At 44.7% G+C, this 14,395-nt stretch overlaps 1 protein-coding gene across 10 annotated transcripts in view; it reads right to left on the bottom strand.

Moving 5' to 3' along the window:
• The window catches only part of Elapor2 (endosome-lysosome associated apoptosis and autophagy regulator family member 2), a 117,236-nt gene that overhangs the window by 74,014 nt on the left and 28,827 nt on the right, over nucleotides 1-14,395 (bottom strand). The gene's annotated exons all lie outside the window — the stretch shown is intronic.

The following is a 14,395-nucleotide window of genomic DNA, read 5'->3' as shown; positions in this document are numbered from 1 at the left end:
CTGTTGTGGCGAAAACAAACAAACATATGCTCTCACTCCCACCTCTATGATCTGTCTCAGAAACATGCAGCAGACAGAGAAAAAGCATCTGAGAAAAGTTTGATTCCAGTCCCGGCACTCCATTTGTCAACTGTGCCTTGGGAAAGGTTCCTGACCCCTCTGAGCCTCAGCTTTCTTGTGTATCTCAAGCAGATTATGAACCTTCTCTCCTTACCTTGTAGGGCTGTAGGAATAAGTAAGCTACCCGAGATCACTATGCAAATATGATGTAACTGTTCCTATACAATCGTAGTGACACTCAGGTGTGTGCCCCCAGGAAAATTCTCAACTACCTGGTCACTTGCTGTTCCCCATTTAGAAAGTAAGGAATGGAAAATCTTCAGCCCACTGCAGTTGGCACAGATGTGACTTGATCTTCATGGCAACACTGTGAGCCAGAGGCCTCTATGGCTTCTCAATTGTGAGCGACAAAGTGCAAGACTTTTGAGAGCCACATTGAAAAGGAATAGCTGTAGGCCGGGCATAGTAGTGTATACCTGTAATCCCAGTACTCAGGAGGCTGAGGCAAGGGAATCACTGCAAGTTCAGGACCAGCCTGGGCTACAAAGTGAGCTCAAAGCCAGCTGGCACTGCACATCAAGACCCTGTCTCAAAAAGAAAAAAAAAAAATTTGTGCAGAGTAACACCTGTCATAGCCTGCCCTGGACAACAGACTGACATCAGGGTACTGTGTGGACAGTGACATAGTCTGCCCTGGACAGACTGACATTAGGGTACTGTGTGCTCACCTGATCATCACTTCATCTGAGTTACTTCTGTCTTGAGAATTGACCTTTAATTTGTTTTTTATAGCAACTAAACTACCATGCAATAATGCTGCAAAAGTAGTGTGTGTAAAAGACCACGTCCATCAGAAAAAAACGATGCAAACAGACACGTCAGGAATCACCACTTCCCTCAGAAGAAAACACAGGAGTTCACATGCTAGAACAAATCTTCTCCAAGTGTTCTAAAGGGCCATCCCCAGTACTGTCTGCTGGACATTTCCGAGAAGCCTAAGGGACACAGTTTAATGACTAGTGACACAACTGTGCAGGTCACTAGCAGAAAAGCGATACTCATGAAGATACTTATAATGCAGGACTCAGGGTTGGTACAGCACCTGCCTGGCAAGCATGAGGTCATGAGTTCAATTCCTGGTAATCACAAAAAAATAAAAATAAAAAATAGGCCAGAGATGTAGCTCAGTGGCATAAGCACCTGCCTGGCAAGTACAAGGTTATAAGTTCAATCCCTGGTACAAAAAAAAAAAACAAAGAAAGAAAAACAAAATGAAACAAAACAAAACAAAAGAACAAATATACATATATAATATAAAAGCAGGACTCCAATCATTTACATTAAGGACATTGAGAGGCCACAAGATGAGGTTAAATAATTTGGGTGCTGTGGCTGAGGAGGGCCAACACTGTGTTATGGCCAGGAGGAGCAAGTTCTGCATTCTGGGGGCAGCACAGTGAATACAGTACACTGTGAATCTCAAAGTAGCCAGAAGGGAAGATGCTAAATATTATCACCATAAAGAAATGATAAAAGTTTAAGGTGATGATGTGCTTATCACCCTGATTTAATCATTACCCAATGCATTCACAAATAAAAGAATCAATTTTAGATTTTAAAAAAAGACTCCTGCAGGGACATCTGCTCAACAATTGTCTGCTTAGTCCTGGACTGGTACTCCGCCATCACCAATGCAGCCAAAGATTTTTGCTTCAGAACGTCTTGGATGATTTATGGACACAATTACCCTTAGACTGCTACTGTGGGACTCTGCTATCCCAAGCACATAAACCTCTTCTTTGGAAAATCTCTCTCACTGCTACCTAGGCTGATGATCCTGCATGGTGACAATGACGGGAGGGAGGTCCTAGTGCATCCCTCTTTCTCCTACCTCTGGGGCGGCTGCTTGGAAAAGGGTTCTGAGCAGAGTCTGTGGCCACTGTTGACACACACTCACTGGTTCACATGTTATCCTTTCCTGCCTCACATTTGTTCCATGGAATCCCCCTTCTCAGAACCTGTCATCCCAGAAGCTTCCATGCCAGATCTGCCTTCTGAGGATCTGGTCTCTTTCTGCTCTCAAACAGGCCACAGTTTGATGGAACTGCAATGAAATCATAGTACTGTCATAATGCGATACGTACAAGGGCTGTCTATGGGAGTGGGGGAACAATAGTGCAGTAACTACTTCTGGCTGGGAGAGGACAGAAGAGTAAGGGTGTCCCCTCAGGGGTGCTCTTCCTGATTTGAGGCTTGTGCAGTAAGTAAGAGCGGTGAGGGGCCTGCAGCAGAGGAGAGTTCTCAGGCAGGGCAAGTCATGTGCGAGCCACAGGACAGCCAGGGAAATGTGTTACAGCTGGAGCATATGGTCTAATGATGCATGGCAGGAGGTACAGTTGGAAGGCAGTCAGAGCTAGAAAATAAACAGCCTAGACTAGTAAAACCTCAAGAGATTAGTTCCAAGGACTGGTGATGCGGCAAAAGCAGGTCTTGTGATGTGAGGTGTAAATGAGAGATGAACGTGAGACTACTCTTTCAGGGTTTCGTGTCTAACTGGATGAACAGAACCATAACCCTGAGCCAGAGGGATGTGGTCCAGGGAGGCCAGCTGAGCACATATCCCTGCAGGAGTGCTTCTGTTATAGCAGCCTTCGTGGATGTAGTGTGAGTGGTCCTTTGCGTAAGAAAAAATTTTAAGAACTGAACAAGGACAATTACAACCACATTCCAACACGGGAGAGAGCAGCAGTCGGGAGGACGCCACATTCTGTGGGATCTTCCTCTAGGCAGAGGTGAGGCCGCCAGGCAGTGTTTATTAATCCACCACTGGTTGCAGTGACACAGCTCTAATTATTTGGTCTGTCCCACAGCAAAGACAGGAAGTCTCCAGGTAAGGTACAGATGAAGGACAGCTCAGAGAGTCCCCAGGACTCACAGGTGCGCAGAGCAGAGCAGGCAGAACGTGGTGCAGCCTGTGTCAAACAGCCAGGTATCAGGAGGGTGACAGACCACGTCTCAGTGAAAGGTACTCTTGCCTATGTTATTAAACAACCATGCTCCACTCCCACCAGACGGCCGGTGATGCACAGGGCCAACATCCAGGGCGCTATAATCCCAAAGCCAACTTTTCGGTCTGTTTTAATTTTTAAGATTTTAATTGACTGTTCAAGCCATGAGTCAGTGGTGTCCGTGACACTAAAGGGTGAAGCAGTTACCAAGTACTTCATCTGGCACTCCCATCGCCTCTTTGCAGTAAATGGATTCTTACCCCAGCTTTGCTCTCCAGCAGTGTCATCACATATGAGTTTGCTTTCAGAATACACACAGGACTTTCCTGAGTACAGAAGCAGTTATGAAAGCTTGGCAACTGAGAATATCTGCCCCAGCTCTATTATGCCAGGGTCTGTTCTCTTACAAAAACACAAGGAAGAAAAAGGAGTCCACAGCTATCTGGAGGCTCAGAATGTGATGAGGTGCCTGTCTCCCTTTTGGCTTAGATGACCTCATGCCCTGAGACGGCTCTAAAGCTCCAGTCATTCCAGTCATGTAACAGTCAACAAGAGAAGAAAAGGAGAGGAGGAGAGGAGAACCCCTGCCTTTGTTGAGAATCAGTGAAACCCAGGTTTAGCCCTGGCTTGTGGTTTTGTCCCCATGAACCATGTCTTGGCTGGACTTAGGGCCCCTTGGCTCCCCATAACTATAAATATGTCTTAGTATTTTTATTATCACCATGGGTTGTACTAAGTGGAGGACTGGAATTAACTTATTGGAATTTCAATAGCATTTCCATGAGATTACAAACATAAACTTCCCAGACCAAGCCAAGAACCAGGAAGGGCTCTCTATATCAGTGAAGGGAAGGAGTCATCCTAAATTAGGAGACAAAAAAGAAAAAAACAACAGGGAGCTAATGTAAAATAAAAATGTTCCAAACTAAAGAAATTTCTAATACTGACTATACCTAGATATAGCACCACATTCAAGTTGAATAACGAATAAAATAGAATTTACCATGATAGTATACTAAAGAAATTAGACCCATATTATTTCCTAAGCTACATGCATGGGAAAAGTGGGAAAAAACAATTCCCACTGAGTCCTACCCTCTCTTCGTCTTTCCCACATTAAATGACAAGGTGAAACTGCTCATGTCAATGCTGAGAAAATAAAATTACACTGTTCAAATAAGAAATTTTTGTAAGTCTTCACTGACGTTCTGATCTAAAATCACTTTAGTAGTTTTAGGTTTTAGAAATCCTTCATCAACTGGAATGAAGAACTCGGAATCTTTTTAATTAAAGAAGGTCATAATCATAACCCTCTTCCACTGTAAACACTGCAGCACTCTAAAAACTACCATGCTTGACAGAGAACAAAAATCGAGTGGCACAAACTGAGTGACCGGAACACAGAGTTCACCAGAACACCCTTCAGCGACCCTATACGGCACCACGAGCACTGGGAACGCCGTCAGCTCACATGACAGGGCCTGTCCTCTCGGACAAATGGAAGAACTAAAGATAAGTTATTTCAACAAAATACCATAATTACTAAGCAGCTCCAGCAAAGAAAACTGGCCATCTGAAATGAAATGAGAGGAATCTTACAAGTATTTGGGGGAGAACAAATTAGTTACTGATGCTAATAAGTGTCTTGTTGTGTTTTATTACTGTGTGTTTGTGGCACACAATAAATACAATCATCGTGGGACCTAGTACCCCTCTTCTCTGCCTCCAAACATCTCTTGGTCCCCTTCCATTTGCAAAAGATCTATCTCCCTACTTCCTATTATCTGTCTTTTATTTTGCTCTTTAATTTATTTGTACTTTGGATTTTCACATAAGAAAAACCATCCTCAGAGGGAAGGGCAGTTGTCACCTGAGAAATAAAATGATCACTTGGGAAATGAGGAAACCATGTTAGACTTTCTTTCAACACAGACAGTTAGTGCAAAACTAAGCCAAAACATTCTCTTGAATCACAAGATAGAACAATGCATAAAGTCATTTATCAGGTGGTTTGAAATTTTCAGGTAAGAGTTGTTAAATTAATTTGAGGATTTCATCAATCAGATGTTTAAATTATGTAGCCAAAGCATGACTAAATTGTTCACTCTGGAAGAACAACCCCACTAATGCATATACTTTTAAAACCTCATTGGTCAAAAAAATCAATCCTTGTCTGTTGTCTAAAACATGATGCAGTTTTGTTTAGGGTTTCCTAATACATTGTAAAAAGAAAATTCTCTACGGAATTTCCCCACACTGAGCTTGGGGAGGGTGGGTAGGAGCAATTTCAAATAAATAAACCAATCGGAGTCTAGGGAACTGGCTGGGGTAGTGACCTAGTGCTTTATTTGACAGGAAAAATCAAACTGCTTTGTGGCATAGGTAGCAATCAGCCTGAATGTCATTTCCCTGTAACCACAGTGAAGTAATGGTGAAACTCCTGCCCCTCACTCCTTCATTCATGCATTCATTCATTCAACATGCTAGGGACCAAAGTACCTGTTAGAATACGTCGGGTAACACATTAACAGAAAATTTCTGCTCTCACTAAGCAAATAAACTGAGTTTTGTCCTCTAACATGGAGTCACCAAGGCAGGATATTTTTCAAAAATGATGGATTCAATGACTCACGAAGTTCCCAGGGACTCAGAGTGCCTCTGGCAAGGTTGATTTTAAATTGGTGATATGATGGCTGTGGTCATTCCAAATATCACATCCAGGCAAGACAAGATCCAGAGAAAGAATAAAGAACTGGAAAGGGACAGCTCCCAATTTTTCTTTCCTATGACCCGGGAAATGTCCTTAACTTCTCATGTTTGTGGTCATGTGGGATATGAGATATGCTCTGGGAAAGAGAACTGGGAGCCCTGCTCCTGGAAGATTTAACAATAAGCAGGGCAGACCACGGGAAGGTGTGTGACTAGGAAGTGCACGTGTAACAAGAACACGCTGTTCTTGAACACACTGTGCTTGAGGACCGGAGGGAATGAAAGCACTTGACCCACCTCGGGAGGCCATTGATTTCATGGGAAATGTCAACTTCATCCACAAGTTGCTCGGGCTAAAAAGCTAACAGGAAAATACTCAAATGTGTCTGGTTACACTGTCTCACCATTCGTGCTTGCCCTTCTTTAGCTTATAAAGTATTTAACATCTGCCACTCCTAGCGATCACTGCGAAGCTAAAGGGCGCGGTAACACTGCACGCTGGAGCAAAGACGCATCCATTGTCCACAGATCTACAGGGGGCGCCGTCTGGACTCTGAGGTTGACTGGGCCGTGCAGGAAGTTGAGCCTGGGACTCAATCAGTGCTCCCTGACTTCAGGACAGCTGGCAGGGTGGGCACTGCTGCAGGACGCTCAGCAGCAGCCCTGGACCCCACGCACCGCTGCCAGTGACTCCATGAGCTCACCCAGCCATAACCCCGAAACCGCCCACACACAACACACACCCCCAGCTGGGAGCCACACGCGTAGCCCATGGAAACGAAAGCTCCATGTCTGGTGGCTGCAATCCTAACACACAGCTCTTCACGGAGAGCCCCTCCGGCTGCCCGAAAGGGCTCCCGTCTCCCCTGGGCGGTTTTCTGAACCATGCAGGAGGAAGCGCTCCATCTTGCAGGGGACTCACGGTGCCCGCCCGCAGGGAGAGGCGCAGCCCACAGCGCTCCCTTCCTGCCTTCCTTCTGTCTCTGCCGCCACCCAGAGAGCGCTGGCCACTTGCACTTGGCCTGGAACACAGATCAGAAAGCAAACTGGGCCTCGGCGCCATAGCACCAGCTCTAGCTTTGATGATTAAAAAGTAGGAGAAGCATGGTCATGCCGATGCTTTCAGTCTCCAGAATGAGACACTATCCACTGACACATGCGGAAGAGTAGCTGAATTTCTGGCAGAGGCGGTATAGTCTACAGAGGGAGCTGACCTAGAACAGGCCCACGCACTCACAGGAGAGGGCAGTGCAGGGCTGGGGGCCTTTAACTTTCAGTTCTGGATCTGACTGGGCGTCAACCCTGGAGACTTGACTTCTCCAAGCTTTGTCTATAGGTGTTTTCCATTTATAAAAGAAAAACTGTAGCACAGGTCTGTCACGGGGTGAAATGAAGTCATGCATAGAGGGACAACAATGCTTGTTTATTCTTCCCTCTGTCAGTTAGGCTCTGTAGTAGGAACCATCCTGTCAGGGACAACTGAAGTAGCAAGCCCACAACACTAAGCCCCAGCTGTGGTGAGGAAAAGAGCAGGCTGGCAAGCAAGAGGAGATATGAGTGTCTCAGCCAAGTGCTGTGTGACAGGCTTGGGAACGGCCGGCCAAGGGCAGGAAGCTCTTCCCTCACTTCCCATCTGGACTATGGGTCAAGAGCATTCATGGGAAGCCTACAACAGCCAAGCAGCACTGACAGCAGCCAGGCAACATGTCTCAGTGTGTGCGCTGGCCTCCCTCCAGTCTGTGAGGAATGGAAGCGACCAAGAAAGCTCTGCAGGTCCCTGAGGGAAGACCAAGGACAGACAGCACCATATCTGACCAGGTGAGTTGGCAGAGGAAGTGAAAGAATCATCCAACCTCAAAGGTCTCAATGCCAAGCCAGGTGAGCTGGAACCATGCCAACACACAGGATCAGGGAAGAGACCCAAGTCCCCAGCTTCAGTCTCCCACTGAGATGCCTCAGAGAGCCACAGAACAGGACAGGAATGTTAGGAGGAGGAATTTTACAGGTGACCAACCTCTCTCTCTCACTACAAGAGCCCCTAAAAGCACACACTCCAGGTCACTCAAATGCCACCAGTGAGAACAGTGCATGCTCAACTCAAAAGGAAGGACATACCATATAGCCTGAGTCCTAAGGAGACCCACTTAAATGTGGGGGGCAGGCTGTTTGTGATGTCTAAGACTGGCCCACTGTCCCACTATTCAGCAGGCCTAGACCTCATGAGGGAGTCTCAGTTATGAAAAGCTCAATCTGTGTTCACAACTGAAACCTACTGGAATAATAACCCATGGCAGTGGGCGCACAGTCACTGCTGATCTGTTCTGATGTCAAGTTTGGCTGAAGAATCTGCTATTCGAGATGAGCCTTTTCCAATCTGATGTCACTGACTCCAACCAGTTGGGCAGCAGTCAAACTGCAATTGCTAACTAAACCAGTATTCCCAGTCACTTCAGTTTAAATGGCCCACACAGACAACACATGTGCACGGGAACAGCTATGCCTAGGTGGAAAGGGACAGCTTGCTCTCTTCCTTTCTTGTCAATGCACCAGCTCCCTTCTCTTCAGGATTCTGTGAAGCTCTCACTCCAAGCCCAGCTCTTCATCTCAGCCTGGGATGAGGCACTGTTGTGAGTGGCTATTACTCCCTGTGAAAAGTGAGGCGCATGCCTCCAAAACACTCCACAGCCCTCCCAGAAGAACAAGTACTTACTCCACCATGACTGCTCAGCCGGAGACTTCCTCCTCTCCAGAGTTCAAAGGTAATGTCACATGTGTTTGCTGTCTGCCCTCTCTCATGGAGCTCTACTTCATAGGATGGAACAAAATGGTACTTCTCCAAGCCCGGTCACAAAAGCTTCTCCCCATGCTGTCACCTGTGAGCTGTCTCCAGAGCAGAGGGAAACTGGGAAAGGACCTCATAGTGACTTCAGATGTAACCATGCAGCCCCTCCACACCAAGGCTCAGGAGCTCCCACATGCGCTCCAGCCCTGGTACCAGGACACAGTGCTTGTGACAGTCACTGTTCAAAGGTTGGTCCCGTTATCCAGAAGAGATCACACCACCTGTACAGCCACCACCCCCTCCTGGGATTATAGGGACTAATAAAGGAGTGGAAGACCAAAGACTGCAGATGTGCATGTGAGGATGGCCACAGAGAAATCCGTCTTGTGTATTTTTAAAGAAAGACAAAAAAGAAACAGGACCCTGGATGGCTGTGCCCAACCTTTTGACAAAGGCAAAGACAAACTGTCACTACAGGAACCACCTGGACCCATGGTTCCTCTGTGGCCATAATGCTTGTGGTGCCAGCTGAGGCCCCAGCCCTTGGGCCCTGCAGTTCCTGCTGTTATGAATTGCAAATCCACAGGACTGCAACATCATGAGGGACTCTGAACTGAGCTCCAGAGTGCCTGAAAGCTCAGCATGCTTCCAACACCTTTGCTCTGAAATGAAAGCACTGGGCTCTGAGAACAAAGCCTCCATCAGAATGGGCTATGGCATGCTAGAGAAATGGCTCCTCCAGTGCTAGAGAAAGCTCAATGCAGAGGGAAAACATGAAGGGACCTGGAAAGCAGATGTGTGCCCCTGTGCAGAGCCAGCCAGGAGAAAAGGCTCTGGAGAGACAGGCACTCTGCCTCTGGTAAGCGACAGGCAAAGAGTCCTAAGAGCATGTCCCTGCAGGCCAGGCAGCCTAAGGTCCTTGCCTGTAGAGCTGCATGGATCCAGTGAGGAGCTGCTCACCCAGAAGCCAGCAATGAGCTCGAAATCTTCACAACATCCTTGCAGTCAGCCTCTGCAGCTGACAGCGCCACACTGCCTCTCATCCTACACCACACTGCCTCTCGTCCTAGGACAGATAAGTAAGCAGAGCCTACTCTCAAAAATCAACAATGGCAGCAGACGCCCCTCTCCCTGAGATAGGCAGGGACAATGAGAGAATGTACCTGTTTCCAGTGAAGGCAAAGCTGTTATTCAGACACCAAACAAGGTCTGGGCTGGCCCCAGGCCCAGCAGGAAGTAACTGACAGGAATCCCATCTGTGTCCTCACTCCCACCATGTTTCTGAAACCCTCAGCCACGCACATCCCTTCCACAGCCATGTGCACCTGCGGCAGCCACTTGCCCCAAACCTGCTACCACACCTGTTTAGCTGGGCCATGAAACACAACAGCCTGATACACATGGGTTATCAAAGTCACGTGTTGATAGTGGCTGGAGCCACTTCATCACCATGCCTGGTTACACATGTAAAAGAGGAAGCCCTAAATGGCTCTGCGGGACACAGCACAGAAAATGAGGCAACTTTAAGTATCTCCTTCCAAAGAACAGAAAGAGCACAAAGAAAATTGCTAACCCTGGGAAATGCCTCCTACATAACACGCAGCAAGAAGCTGGGCCTGACCTTGCTGTGCAGCGGCTGCCAAACTGGCCAGGATGGAGCTCTCCATGGTGGCTTCCCAACTGCCCAGGGTCCCACTGTGGCAAACTCAGCCCCATCTACATGCTGAAAGTGAGCATAGTTTATGAAATATGACCACAAAAAGTTGAATGCCAAGCATCCTATGGTCCATGACATGGCCATTTGTAACAGATACTCCACACATAAACACCAAACAGAGGATCAAAACAAGAGGAAAAAGCACGCATGCCAATGTCCTGTCTTTATATCTGTATAAACATCATGGCACATAACACACTGACAAACAGGAAAGACCAATTCACTATGTTATTGAGTCTGGATTTCCCGAGTGGGATCTACGAGGAACCACCAGGGAGCTGCTGTGATGGCAAACATCAATGTGGAGAGAAGTCAGAAGTCCCTGGGCCAGATCCCAATGACAAATTTTACCCAGAGCAAAATGTACCCCAACTCACTCTGGCATTTGAAAGGGGGAGGGTAAAATCGCAACATATTGTCCCTAGGTAAAAACTGGGTGCAACTTGAAATATAAGTATGGCTCAATGAAATCACAGCTATGCTTGTAATTAAAATTATTCTGAGAACTCACATTTATATGGGCTATTGATATTCTGAAATGGTACTAAAGTAATTTAATGATAAAGCAAATGTCTTCTCAACAAATGATTTTGGAATAACAGAAAATCCACTTGGAAAAATAAACCTCAAATCCTGCCCTCATACCTGTATTTAAAAATTAACTTAAGATAGATCATAGACCCAAGTGTTATTTTTAAAAGAAAAAGGAGAATATCTTCATGATCAAAAGTAGGCCAAGATTATTTCACAGAATATGGAATACATAGTTATAAAAGAAGCAAAGTGGGTAAATTGGGTTTTATTCACGTTTATGGATTTATCAATACATAACATTAACGCATTTATGACGGGACCATAATCCGTAAGTATTGTTTCCAGGCAGCTTGAACCACTGGGGGTACACACATGACTCTCCTCATTAGGCAGTTCTTTATTAATTTGATTAGTAAAAAGACTGATAAAAATGACTGGAGTTGTTTATACCAACTGTCTGACAGGACAATCCTGCATGTACCACTATCTCAATCCAGAAAGAATATGTTTTTTAAAAAGGGAAGGCAAGTCATATCAAGAAAGAAGGGTTTAAAACCATACCTCTGGCAAAGAATTCACATTCAATATCTATAAAGAGTTCTTATAATGCAATGATAAAACTCAAATTTATAATCAGCACAAGACTTCAATAGGAACTTCAACAAAAATACACAACCAACCAATAGACACATTAAGAAGTTCTTCCACTTTGGTTACCAGGGAAATGCAAATCAAAATCAAATGAGGTACCGCTCACTACACATTCACTAGAATGGTGACGATTAAACAAAGTGTAAAATGTGCCAAGGTATGAAGCACTGTGGCACACCCAGCTCACAGGCAGAGTGGAAAAGTAGCAAGCTCACTCTGGAATGAGCGTTTAGAACTGCTATGCAGTTCAATAAATGCCTGCCAATGGCCCGGCCATTCCACTTCTCAGGCATTACCCAAAATACAATCCACAAAGGTGACTTGCTCAAAATGTTCATACCACTTGCTTTCTTCACCACAGCTTACACCAGACACAGCCCCACTGTCCACCAACATCAGAGTGGGTCAGAAGTGCAGGGCAGGTAGTCACAGTAGCACACCACTGCCACACTGCAGTGTGGACAGGCTTGAGACAAGGGGCTGATGGCAGAGGCCACACACACCACGTAGACTGCACACTGCATGGCCCCGCGCACTGAAAGTTCAAGAGCTGGTGGAACTGTGAGAAGAGCCACAGAAAGGGTTGCCCCTGGGTAGCAGGGCTAGAGAGAAAACCGGAACAAACAGGATTTTGAAAGGAAAGCTTCTGAGTGATGGAATACTGTGTCCTGACAGAGATAGGCCTTTGTCAAAACTCTGTACCAGGTATGGTGGTGTCACCTGTAATCCCAGCACTCTGGAAGGCCGAGGCAAGAGGATTACAAGTTCAAAACCAGCTAGGGCAAATTAATAACTTTAGCAGGACTCTGTCTCAAAAAAAAAAAAAAAGAAAAAAAGAAGATGGGGAGTTAGCACGATGGTTGGGGGTGTATTATAGAATAGTCAAGTTGTACAAATATGATTTATCCATTTCATTGTATGTACACTGTACCTTAAAATAGTAAGATAAACATATTGAACTCTAGTTAGTAAGTTTTCTTTTTGCAGTAGTATAGGCTAAGAATGCCAAAATTACTCTTGTGTATTGCTGACTTGAGCAAATGAGTACAGCTGAGCCAGGGTTCTCAGGGTGAGAAAGAAGCTATGATTTGGAAAGGAGACATGAATGTACCTAATACTGTTCAGTTAGAACTGAAAATATCAGCATACACTTAAGTCTGTAATACAAACAGATACAGAGGTAAGCAGGACAGATAAATACCTGCATGTCCATATGCAAACACAAACATACATTTTCTAGCTTTGTCTGCAAAGAATATCTAGAAAAAATGACACAGTAGAACAAGCACGCTTGGCTATAAAACCTCAGTTTCAAACCTATCTTCTATAAAGAAATTGGGGCTCCTAGGAGAAAAAACTATTCAATGGTTGTGGCAGAAAAGTATATATAACAGCTTGTTCAAAAGAGTAAAGAAATGTTCAAATAAATGAATGAAGTAGATACAGGCAGCAGAGTATCTGTCTTGAAGGAGCTACAATTGGTTGAATTTTGGGCCCATCTGTGCATCAAAATAAGTAATCAGTTTATTGGCTATAAATGTGAATTAATGAGAAAGAAGGAAAAGCCCTTGTTGGCTGCAGGCCGATAGGAAGGGAAGGGATTGTAAAATTACAAATGATCTGTAACTGTTAAAACCAAGGAGTAAAAGTTTGATGAGGATCAGGATGTTTATGTAATCTAAATCTATCTCCCTAATATTACTGATTACAAAGGAGAAAATGATAATTTTATAGTGAAAAGACCTGGAAGCATTAACCAAATGAGGAAAAGTTGTATCATCAATAAAGGAGTAAACGGATGCCCTGGTATGATGTGTGGGGGAAGATATCCTCCTACATTGTATTCGCTGTATCAGAACACGTAATTTCAGTCTAGTCATGGGGAAACAGCTCATAAAGCAAACTTAAGAGGCACTCTACAAAATGACACACTTCCAATAATACTTGCTAGTAATATAGTTTTCAGAAATGTCAAGATCAAGAAAGACATGTTCACTATGTTTGATAATCTAAGAAACTGTTTTGAAGATAATAATATGCAATATTACACACCATTGTTAAATTCCTATCATCTTGTTTTGAAAGCCTGTATTGTTATTGTTTTGGGTTTTTGTTGTTCTTGTAGTTGTTGCTTATATGCCTTTTGTTTTTATTTTTAAAATAAAGACACGCTCATCAAAATGATTCTAGATTACAGAAGGCTAAAGAGGCACAGTAACCAACACAACCATCTTAAACACCTATCAAAATTTCAGTATGAGCTGTAGATTAGACAGCAATCATGTGTCTGCATTCAATGTCTTGATTTCTATCAGTGTGCTGTGATTATGTCAAAATGATCTTGTTTATTAGGAAATGGTTACCAAAGTACTCAGTGAAAACCTGCTTAATGGTTGACAGACTGTATCAACTTGAGAAGTTTAGAAGTTAACTAAGTAACTCAGCAGTTCTACATGCTCCCCTACAGAGGACATGCCCTTGTCATTCCCCAGGGTGGGCAGCCTGAATGTAATATAAGGAAAGAAAAGAGGCTTGCTCACACACACACCCCCCATCTTTTGCTCTTGTTGCTTTTGCTGGTTTCCACCACCAAGGACTGTTGCTCCTCTGTCACATGCCACTCTGCCTGGAGCCAGCTGTTTATGGACTGACACTTCCACAAACTGACCTAAATACACCTTTCATTCCTTAATTTTGAGCATTGGGTATTTCATGTCAGAAATGAGAGAAAAGCAACCAACACAGACTTTGGTACCAGGAGAGTGGGGTCATTGCTGTGACTGTACTGGATGGACCATGTGGTTCAAGAGACTTTGGAAATGGTTTGTGGGAAAAAATTGGAATAGTTCAGAGATGTAACCTAAAAGAAAAGAGTTGGAAAGCTTTAGGCTGTTCTGTATGGGAGATTCTGATCAGAGATTAGAAGACCAGAAA

This window comes from Cavia porcellus, unplaced genomic scaffold (genome assembly GCF_034190915.1).
Source record: "Cavia porcellus strain 051 isolate PalLab524CR breed Dunkin Hartley unplaced genomic scaffold, mCavPor4.1 scaffold_2, whole genome shotgun sequence".
In the NCBI taxonomy this organism is placed as follows: domain Eukaryota; kingdom Metazoa; phylum Chordata; class Mammalia; order Rodentia; family Caviidae; genus Cavia; species Cavia porcellus.
The sequence above is the reverse complement of the archived record's forward strand: the minus strand, read 5'-3'. Positions and strand labels throughout refer to the sequence as shown.